At 49.6% G+C, this 10,886-nt stretch overlaps 1 non-coding gene across 1 annotated transcript; it reads left to right on the top strand.

The window, feature by feature from the left end:
* The first annotated feature begins 7,200 nt into the window (after positions 1–7,200).
* Positions 7,201–7,307, top strand: LOC111827769. Its single transcript, XR_002831495.1, has one exon. It is a non-coding gene; the product is annotated as a U6 spliceosomal RNA (small nuclear RNA).
* The last annotated feature ends 3,579 nt before the right edge of the window (positions 7,308–10,886 follow it).

The raw sequence follows: 10,886 nt of genomic DNA, 5'->3' as shown, positions 1-10,886 counted from the left end.
CCACATTCATGAGAGACTGGCCTGTCATTTCCTTTCCAGTGACGTCCTGATCTGGTTTGTACATCAAGGCGGTGCCCCTCTCACACCAGCAGCTGGGATGTGTCTCTTCTCTTTCTGTTTCCTGAAATCATTTAGGTGAGATCAGTGCTAGTTGTTCCTGTGAAAGGCTTCCTAGGCTCACCTGTCACCACTGCGCTGGGGAGGCTCTCTGGGGAGGCCTGTCTTCCGTCCGTTCGCTCTGCTTCACTGAGGCTCAGACCTCTCCCCTGGGTCCCCCAGGGGTTTAGCAGAAGAGGGGATGTCTTAATGTGGACATGTCCCCCACAGAATTTTCACCCTGGGTGGGCCCTGCCCTCGCTGTCCCCCAGGCAGGGGTCAGTGGGCAGCACACTTGGGACCGAGTGGCTGTGTGGCTCTGGCTCTCGGGTACCTTTCTGTTTCCATCCAGTAATGACCGCACAGCTCCCTACTGCCTCAGACCCTGGGTGCTCCATGCAGCCTCTTCATTCATTTCACTTCAGCAGGAAGGTTTAGCCTAACTCCACCACCAGACACCAGCAGCAGTAGCTCTCGCTGTCCCTCAGATGCTGTCTGCCAAAGCCACGCCAACTCCTTTCATCCTGTGATACTACAGACAGATGCTGGGATGCTGGGACGCTACCTTTCGTCTTCTCTGCATAATAACATCAGCAATACCCTAGAGCAGCGGTTCTCAACCTGTGGGTTGCGACCCCGTTGGGGGTCGAACGACCCTTTCACAGGGGTCACCTAAGACCATAGGAAAACACATATATAATTACATATTGTTTTTGTGATTAATCACTATGCTTCAATTATGTTAAATTTGTAACAATGAAATTGGGGGTCACCACAACATGAGGAACTGTATTAAAGGGTCGCGGCATTAGGAAGGTTGAGAACCACTGCCCTCGAGGGAGGTGAGACTTCACAGCCAATCACAAATTCCAACCAAATGGGCCGCAGCTGTAAAACAAACACAAGCTCATGCTTAAACATTTGTCTGAGTTAGCAAGTGTCTCAGTGTCGTTGTTTCAATGAATAAAGATGGAAACCTTAGTTTTCACCTGTGTCATCCAAGGAAAAGTCTTACAATAAATGTCTTCAAGATGCACAACCAAGAGGAACAGCAGAGGAGTCAGGAACCCTGATGAATAAAGCAGAGGCTGCAGCAAAAGCCGTGATGCACACCGCTTACTCACTCGCCAGCAGGAAGGGGATCCCAGCCATGCGGGCTCTCATTGGGATGCCAGCAAATCCCATCTCTTTCCATTTTCTGGGGCTTCGTGTCTGTAATATTCACAATTTTCAATGTTCTTCGGATAAAGAAAAATATGATGATGTTTCTGAAGCTTTGTTCCATTTGCTGTGCATATTTAGCAACATGAGGTAGTCTGCTTTGTCCTCTAACAAGAATATGGCCTTTCTTCAGGCTGGATCCAAAGTCATTGTTACAACAAACAAACAAACAGAGTCCGGAAAGGGATTCTTACTGTGCAGAGTATTTTGCAAGTCACAATCCATTCCCACCATGTGTCGGTGCCAGTGGGTGGTCAGGTGTGTTCTCTGGGTGTGTGAACCACTCACACAGAGATCAGGCCGCCAAGTAACATCGCAGAACGCCTTCTCCGTTTGGCGGATGCTTCTTATGAGGAAGTTAAAGGAAAGAGTTGTCTAGGAAAAAGGGAACTTGTAAACATTAAGGACTTGGGAATTATGGAAAAGAACCTTCCAGAGGGTGAACTGTGGTTTAGCTAACCTCAGGATACGGGTTTGGGATTTCCTCTTAAACGGAGAACAGGCCGTTAACCATCAGAGCACATTAACCATCAGAGCACATTAACCATCAGAGCACGCTGGCTGCATCAATCTTGTCCCCTGCTCCCCCCACCCCCCTCCACCCCCCAGTTAAGAGACTGAGTCACACAATCAAAGGAACAACAGCCAAAAGAGGTGTTGGAGACCATCAGGTCCAACAGAGAGGCACCCACACCCCGGAGATTTGCCGCTGGATTCGCTCCAGATCCCGCCCAAACCTTCCTTTCAGTCTCAGCATCCTGGGAAGTGGACGCTCTAGGATTCTAGATCAGCGTCTCTGGGACAGTCCTGGCAGCTTTACCTTCCACGGTAACTGTTAGTTACACGTCTGAGCATCCGGGAGCTGCTGCGAAGCGTGCACAGGTCACTTTCTCCGGCCCGTTAGTGACCTGGGAAGCGGAGAACAAAAGGACCAGGGAGCAGGAGTGAGACTTGGAAGTTACCTTTCATCGCCGCTTGTCCGTGGTTCTTCCTCCCAAAGCGCTGGAGTAAACAGGCAGGTCTGCGCGGAGAACGCGTCAGGTTGCCCGGGCAACCGTCCTGGCGGGCGGCGAAGGCACTGGTGCGGATCGGATCGGATCGTTCTGTCCAGGGAACCAGTGTCACTGACGCAGATTATCTCGACTGATAAACTTTACAGAGTCCTGAACTCATTCTCTGAGCTTCCACGCGGGGATAATCATCATCTTAATACACGCACAGGAGGACAAAAGCCTTTTCAGTGTGCTCAGGACTACATTTGGGTATGTCATTCTCAGTGCCATTTAAGTGATAAGATGGCATTTCGTGTAAATAAAAAGAGGTAGCGAGAGAAATACCAAGAATGCTAGAGCCGTGAAAGCGTCTGCTTTGCACTGAGGTTCCACTGACAATTCCCAGGGCTGCAGACAGGGTTCCAGAGCAGTCACCAGACGGCTCCCTGCAACAATGCCCGGACGTCACGGGCGCCCCAGAAACGGTGATGAAGGAAAGGGGAGCAGAACTATTGCCTTTTCATTTTCCACCACCGTTTATCCTCTCTATGTCCTCTCCCCCCTCCCCCCTCCCCCGAATCACAACACAGTTGTCCATGTCTTTGTTGCGCAATCCCTCCACACACCGCCCACCCCCTCCAGCACACACACACTCCCGCCCCCCTACCCCCCCCCCGCCCCCACCCCCTCCGCCCAGAGCTGACGGAGAACTATTTTTGTTCATCAGCCAAGACTGCATTCCAGGTTACAATAAACAACACATAACAGATAGAAAAACTCATGTTTCCCCAAATGTTTCTCAAAGTGTTTCTCACACATTGAACACTTCTATTGACTCCTTTCTAACGTGACAGGAGTTTAGTAAATATCTTTAAATGTTCAAATATATAATCCATGAACTATACAAATACAGTGTTCCTCCTTCTGATTGCCACCTCATAGTTTCCTAAATAAAATTTTGGAAACAATTTTATTTAGACATTTTAAAGATGATCACCCCCACCCCCAGCCCGCACCTGTAATCCAGCTGGCCGGGCATTATCTGCCACGAGTTATATGTCTGCACCAGAACAGGGGGTGATTCTAGTCGACCCTTCACTTTCAAATTTGCATGATTTTGGAAATTACTTAAAATTTATAGCCATGTACTAATTTTACCAACTAATATAAAAAGATTTATATTTTGTGGGAAAAGCAAGCTTGCTTTTTAAAGCAAATAACAACATTTAAATACACAAAACCCAAATAAAGCCAAAATTATATATTGTGAATATTTGTTGGTGTTATTACCTAGTTTTGTGCAACACATGATTTCTTTAAAAAGTTTCAACCCTTTTAGGTTTTAACTGACATATAAAATTGTAAGACATGTAGCGTATGCCTCGTGGTGATTTGATATCCACAGACATTGTGAAAGGATTGCCCCCATTGAGTTAATTAATGCATCCATCACCTCACACATTTACCTTTTTATTTGTGGTGAAAACATTTAAGTTCTACTCTCTTCGCTAATTTCACTTACACAACACAGTTACCAACCGCAGTCATCATGTTGTACATCAGATCCTCAGACCTTATTCATCCTATAAGGTCAGTTTGTTGTCTTTTACCAACCTCTCCCTACTTGCCCCACCCGCTAACCCCTGGCAACCACTTTTCTACCGTGTCTATAATTTGACTTTTCTTTTTAGATTCCACATGTAAGTTATACCTTGCAGTATTTGTCCTTCTCTGACTTACCTCACCAAGCATAATGTCCTCAAGGTCCATCCATGTTGTCACAAAAGGCAGAATTTCCTTATTTTTCATGACTGTGTAACATTCCATTATATATATACTATATTTTCTTTATCCAGTCATCCATCAACAGACTTAGATCATTTCCGTGTCTTGGCTATTGTAAATAATGCTGCGGAGAATATGGGGTGCAGGGATCTCTTTGAGAAAATAATTTCATTTCCTTTGAATAAGTACCCAGAAGTGGAATTCCTGGATTGTATGGCAGCTCTATTCCTGGTTTTTTGAGGAGCCTCCATACTGTTTCCCATAGTGGCTGCACCAACTTACAATCCCACCAGCACTGTGGGAAGGTTCCCTTTTCTCCACATCCTCACCAACATTTGTTCTCTTATGTTTTTGATAATAGCCATTCCAACAAGTAGGAGGCAATATCTCATTGTGGTTTTAATGTGCATTTACCTGATGATTAGTGATGTACCAACACATAATTTTTAATGGCTGCACAGAAATTCATTTTTCTCTGCTTCAATATTTTTGCATTATAAATAAGCCCATGATGAACATCCTTATACATTATACTTTTTTACTACTTCTGATTATTTTCTGAAAATAGAGTTCTGGAAATTGTCACTCCATGAAATGGGAAAGCCTAGGAGTCATGTGAGCTTCCAGGGATGTGGGACTCAGGGTCTCAAAGAAACATCAAAACTGGGTTTATCTCCACTTACAATTTCTACATTTGTGGGTTGGACTTCACTCTGATCCAGAAGGAAAGTGTGCTATGTCCTCAGCACTTTTCTGTCAACGTCTGCTTCCTTCTCAAATGCTTTGGACCTGAATCAATCACACAGCACAGATACAGTGAGATCCAAGGGGACAATGACAAATACAGCGAGGCCCATGGGGACAATGACACAGGTGCAACAAGGTCCACGGGGGCAATGACACAGGTGCAGCGAGGCCCATGATGACAATGACACAGGTGCAGCGAGGTCCACGGGGGCAATGACACAGGTGCAGCGAGGTCATGGGGACAATGACACAGGTGCAGTGAGGTCCACAGAGACAATGACACAGGTGCAGTGAGGTCCACAGAGACAATGACACAGGTACAGCGAGGTCACAGGGACAATATCACAGGTGCAGTGAGGTCACAGGGACAATGTCACAGGTGCAGTGAGGTCCACGGGAACAATGACACAGGTGCAGTGAGGTCACAGGGACAATGATATAGATACAGCGAGGTCCATGGGGACAATGACACAGGTGCAGCGAGGTCCTCAGGGACAATGACACAGGTGCAGCGAGGTCACGGGGACAATGACACAGGTGCAGCGAGGCCTACGGGGGCAATGACACAGGTGCAGCGAGGCCCACGGGGACAATGACACAGGTGCAGCGAGGCCCATGGGGACAATGACACAGGTGCAGTGAGGTCACGGGGACAATGACACAGTACAGTATGCTGTCACTGGCAAGATTTGCAGCACAGCCCTGACCGGTTTGACTCAGTGGATAGAGCGTTGGCCTGTGGACTGAAAGGTCCCAGGTTCGATTCCAGTCAAGGGCATGTACCTTGGTTGCGGGCACATCCCCAGTGGGGGGTGTGCAGGAGGCAGCTGATCGATGTTTCTCTCTCATTGATGTTTCTAGCTCTCTATCCTTCTCCCTTCCTCTCTGTAAAAAATCAATAAAATATATTAAAAAAAAAAAGATTTGCAGCACAGACCCTCCTCCCCGAACCCCCAGGAGCCATGGGGAAGTCAACTCCACCACTCTCTTCAGTCTGCGTGTGGTAAGTGTGGCTCCCTGGGAGGCCTGCCCACCATGGCATAAAGGAGTAAAGGCTGAGCAGTAAAAATAGCAAATGACAGGCCAGGGTCACCTTCGCACACAGAAGGTGAAAAACATATGGTTCAACCAGTCTGATTAACATGACCATTTATACAAGGAACTCAGAAAATGGGATCCCAGTAGATGGACATTGCTTCCTATGCTTATTTAATGTTTCTATTGTAAATTTGTTACTCTTTCTCAGTGTCCATTTCAGTCCTTTTTTTTTACACTCTACTATCATTATTAATTCAGGACATTGTTATTTACTTAAGATTTATTTTCAGCCTCACAACAGTCATCTAGAAGACAGGTGCAGATGAAAACTAAGCCCAAGCCCTAACGGGTTTGGCTCAGTGGATAGAGTGTCAGCCTGTGGACTGAAGGGTCCCAGGTTCGATTCCGGTCAAGGGCATGTACCTTGGTTGCGGGCACATCCCCAGTAGAAGGTGTGCAGGAGGCAGCTGGTCGATGTTTCTCTCTCATCGATGTTTCTAACTCTCTATCCCTCTCCCTTCCTCTCTGTAAAAAATCAATAAAATATTTTTTTTAAAAAAAAGAAAGAAAAAAGAAAACTAAGGCCAAAAGAAACTGGGGGAAATGAGAAGATTCACTCATTTTATTCATCCACCAAACATTTCCAGGCGCCTGCCATATGCCAGGTGGTACCTCAGGCCTCATGATTCAGAAATGAAGTAGACAGAGTTGCTTCCCTAATGGAGCTGAATTCTAGTGGTGAGAGACGAACAACAGGAAATGGGCCCGAGCACTTACAGGCCTCAGGGGAGGAGAGAGCCGGCAGTTCGTTCTGTGTTACATAACATGTACCCACATGTGCGATATGTCAGGTGACCCTCACCGCCTTGGAGTGAAGGTCAGGCAGCCAGAAGCTAGAACCAAGGACGTGGACTTCCCAGCCCAGTTTTCATGTATTCCTGCTCATGAGCTCATGTGCGTGTCCAGCAAATATTTACTGCGCACCTGCTCTTTGTTAGAAGCCACTGTGCTCCGCTCTGGAAATGCACAGATGAAAAGTCGGAGCCCCGCCATTCATGGGGCTCCTGACCCCACAACACTCATCTGTCTCCTCTTCTTTAGGGGGAAAATGTCCAACATTTTGCTATAAAACCAACGGTGCAGTGACTGCAGCAATCAACTCAACGGGGCCCAGGCTGGGCTCTGGACACAGCTCAGAGGCACAGGCAGGCTGTTTCAGGCCCAGTACGGGCCACTCTTAGCGCAAACAGCCACCTCTCACCCACCCAGGACATGGAGTCCAACGCGTTGTGTGTTGATGTCTTTCTAAAATGCAAGGCATGTGCTCGCTTCGGCAGCACATATACTAAAATTGGAATGATACAGAGAAGATTAGCATGGCCCCTGCGCAAGGATGACACGCAAATTCGTGAAGCGTTCCATATTTTAAAAAAATAATAAATAAATAAAATGCAAGGCATATCAAAATCTTGTGCATGAAATTCTATCTTAATGAACGCTTTATATATAAATCTGGGCTAAGTAAAGAGAATTATTACCCTTAAACTTGCTGCTTTTTGAAATCTAGGTTTCAGGAGCTTTAAGAGAAACACGCTGGCGCGTTTCCCCATGTTGAGAAATCTACAGCATCATCGGAGAAAGAGAAGCACCTGTTTCTCTTGGAAACTCTTGCAGGACAGGGTCATGGGGGGAGCGGGGAGGGCAGGCACGTTACAATGGACCGACTGTGGATAGCACCAAATAAAAGCTTTAACTGACATGTGTCACTGAAACAAAGCCTTCCTGACCCCCACCCCCCCCCCCGCCCCAAATCTGTTTCCTCTACAGCTCGGGGCAGCCTGGCTACAAGCAGTCTTCTCACCATCCCACCACACGCGGGTCCTCCTTCCTCTCCGTCCAGGTCATGGTATTTAATAGCAGTGCATGGGCTCCAGGCGTCCCTGGGGCTGCTCCGGTCCTCGAGCCCACCAGGGTCGGTGCCCGGAGCCCTCACAAGCAGCTGCCACTTGGGGACACATGTGCTCGGCATGCAGGTTCTTGGGAAAGGCCCATCTCCTACTGGGGACATTTGCTTGTTGATAGAACATTCCTGACGGCCTCTTACCCCAAAGGAACAATGCCAGCAAAGGGACTAGAGGCATGATGGGCAGCGGGCACTGACTCTATCCTTGCCCACAGGTGCTGCCCTGTGTCCTCACCAACCCCACGCCTTGCTGGCCCCTCCTGGAACCCCCTTTGGCCACATCGCTTCCCCGACTGCGCCTTTGTTTCCCTGCCTTTGCTCTGAGATGCTCGGCCTTTATCTTGCTTCTGCTGCTGCCGTGGAAACCTTGGCCCAGGATGACCTTCCCGTCAAAATGGCATGTTTTAATTCATCTTGAGAGGAAAAGGCAGGGTCATACATGGGAAGGGGGTGCTGGTCCACACGAATGTAAGTGTGCAGATTTCACCAACGGGATGGCTGGTCGCTGGGTGGGGCCTTTTCCTAGAGACACGACCTGTGTGGTGCAGGCAAGGGTTGCACTGTACTGCTTTGGTCAGAACAAGGCTCTTCACTGTGATAGTCTAGGAAACGGTCAGACAATGAGCCCTGGCCTGTGATATCCTTCAGGGGATGGCACCATGGGACTGAACGCACAGCTGCACAGCCTGTTCTGATTGAGGACCCAGCTGTGCAGCCTCGTTTTGCAGACCATCCTGAGAAACAGACCAACCATCCTGTAAGTCTCTGTGGGATGCGATTTGAAAACCACTGGAGTAGGGACTGCTCAGCCAGGTTCAAGACTAGTGATGCCCCTTTCTGGCTGCTTTGCACACCAACCGAATGATGGCAAATGATGAGTGTTCCCGGCGCCACCACACACCCAGCAGCACGCAGGTGCTGTGCCTCGGAGAACACGCGGTCCCCGTGTGAGACGCTACTCCGTGTCTGAGCAGTGACGGGAACACGGGGACACCTGCCCACCACACCAGGGGCCTTGCCTGGAGACGGGGCCCTCTCAGGCCCTAAATAAGTACTTGACATGTATTCCTCCTAGAGCTCCTTCCCCGAGTGCAGACGAGCTTTAGAGATAACCCCCATCCGGGGAGCATCACTGGTTCTATAACCGAGGCTCCCTCGCCGCTCTTTACCGTAACCCCTGGTTTCTTCCTGTGGTTACAGTCACACACGGGCCAGCCCCAAAACGCACCCCTTGGAATTCAGCGGCTCGAACGCTCTCTGTCCCAAGAAACCTGGCGGATGCATTACGTTCAAAGCTAAGTTTGAATCTGCTTTTCTGAAGCCTCGCCAAATGAAACCCTCGGTGGACGTTGTATCTTTTATCGTTAAGTTAATAGGAGCGGAGTCTTTACATGTTTTCCCCCTTCTACCGCTTCCATTCAGTAGCACCAGGCAAGAAATGCGTTTGGTTCAGATTTGGCAAGTATCTGTGCTAATGTGCCGTTAGGACTAAAATGGCTCCTTGTGAAACGCCTTACAAGTCTGACGAGAAGCAGTTATGTAGTTTAACTGAGACAATTTAAAAAGATTATCATGCCTTGCTCTGCAAATAATTTTCCGTTGGAAACTTATGAAGGGATTTACTGGTTTTTCTTCAGCAACCGTGTGACTTTATCTGATACGAAGTCCTCTGGCTCTTTCCTGCCTTCGCACTATTTTGGAGGACAGTCACACGCCACTGAAAGACAGGCCTGTGTTCTGAGGAATGCGTCGTTAGGCAATTCCGTCCTTGTGCGAATGCCACGTGCACTTGCACAAACCTAGAGCGCCCCGGGGCTGCGCGGTGGAGCCTGCCGCTCCTGGATGAGCAGCGTGTACCGCACGTGACTGCACTGAACACGGCAGGCAGTGCTCACACACCGGCCGCGTGCCTCCCGCCAGCCCCGCCCTCCGTGCAGAGCTTCTCTATCCCAAAGCGCCTCCATGTCCGCTCGTCCTTCTGCCTGGGATGGCCTCTCCCAGACGTCCATCAGAGCACCACCCTCACTGCTCCCCCATCACCAGAGGCCTTGCCTCCCACCCTCGATAGCGACCCTGTCCCCCCTTTCCATCCTCCTCCCCCCAGCCCCGCATCTCCAACATGCCCCCCTGTGCGGATGTCATGTGAACAGCATTCTGTAGTGTTATGCGCCCACAGCCCGTGCTGCTTTGCTTGGGCAGCTGGGACAAAGGACCTCCAGCCAGGCTGCCTAAACAACAGAACCGTGTTCGCTCTCAGCTCTGGAGGCCGGAGGCTGCGGTCGGTGCTGGCAGGGCTGTCCTCCGGGGCTCCGAGGGGAAGCTGTTCCAGGCCCTGCTCCCAGTTGCCGGGGTTCTTGGCGTCCCTTGGCTTGTCACCCCATCTCGGCCTCCATTCTCACATGGCCTCTCCCACTGTGTGTGTGTGTGTTGAAATGGTCATCTTTTCGCTCCATGGTACTAATCGTACAGGATCACCACGTACATGGGACCCATTGTTGACTGAAAGGGTCGTTAAGCAGAGCGTGACTTTGGGAGAAAGGCTGTTTTTAAACTTCCTGCAGGTCAGACAGGTTCAGGACATTCGCGCTTAGTTGGCACAGTCCCCGTATCACAACATTTAGACGATGCGCATTAGGACTCTCAGCTCCCACTAGCCACTTGTCCTGATCCTGCTGGACACGGGCACTTGGTGGTGGGCTCACCGGGGAGGACGGGCCTCTGGGTGACAGCACGGACCCTGGATGCTGCCACTTGGCATGGAGCTGCCCATCTGCAGGCGATTTCTAGAAGCTTTGGGTGTGGCTGGACACCTGGGCGGTAGGCCAGCTGACTGGAACCCCAAAGCCACCTGCTCGATATTCCGGGACAGGCTTACTTCACGGTGCAGGCACTTTCCTTTGGGCTCCCTCGCGTCCCCTAGCTTAAATCCAAGGGCTACGTCTCCCCGCCATCGCCTCAACATGAAGATAGCACCAGGCCTGGGAGGGCAGCGGTCCTCCCCTAAGTCGTTGTTTTATTCCATGCCATTTCATTAGAACACTGAT

Source organism: Myotis lucifugus, unplaced genomic scaffold, assembly GCF_000147115.1.
Source record: "Myotis lucifugus unplaced genomic scaffold, Myoluc2.0 scaffold_217, whole genome shotgun sequence".
Taxonomy (NCBI): Eukaryota; Metazoa; Chordata; class Mammalia; order Chiroptera; family Vespertilionidae; genus Myotis; species Myotis lucifugus.
Note: the sequence above shows the minus strand (reverse complement) of the source record. Positions and strands in the feature narration are given on the sequence as shown.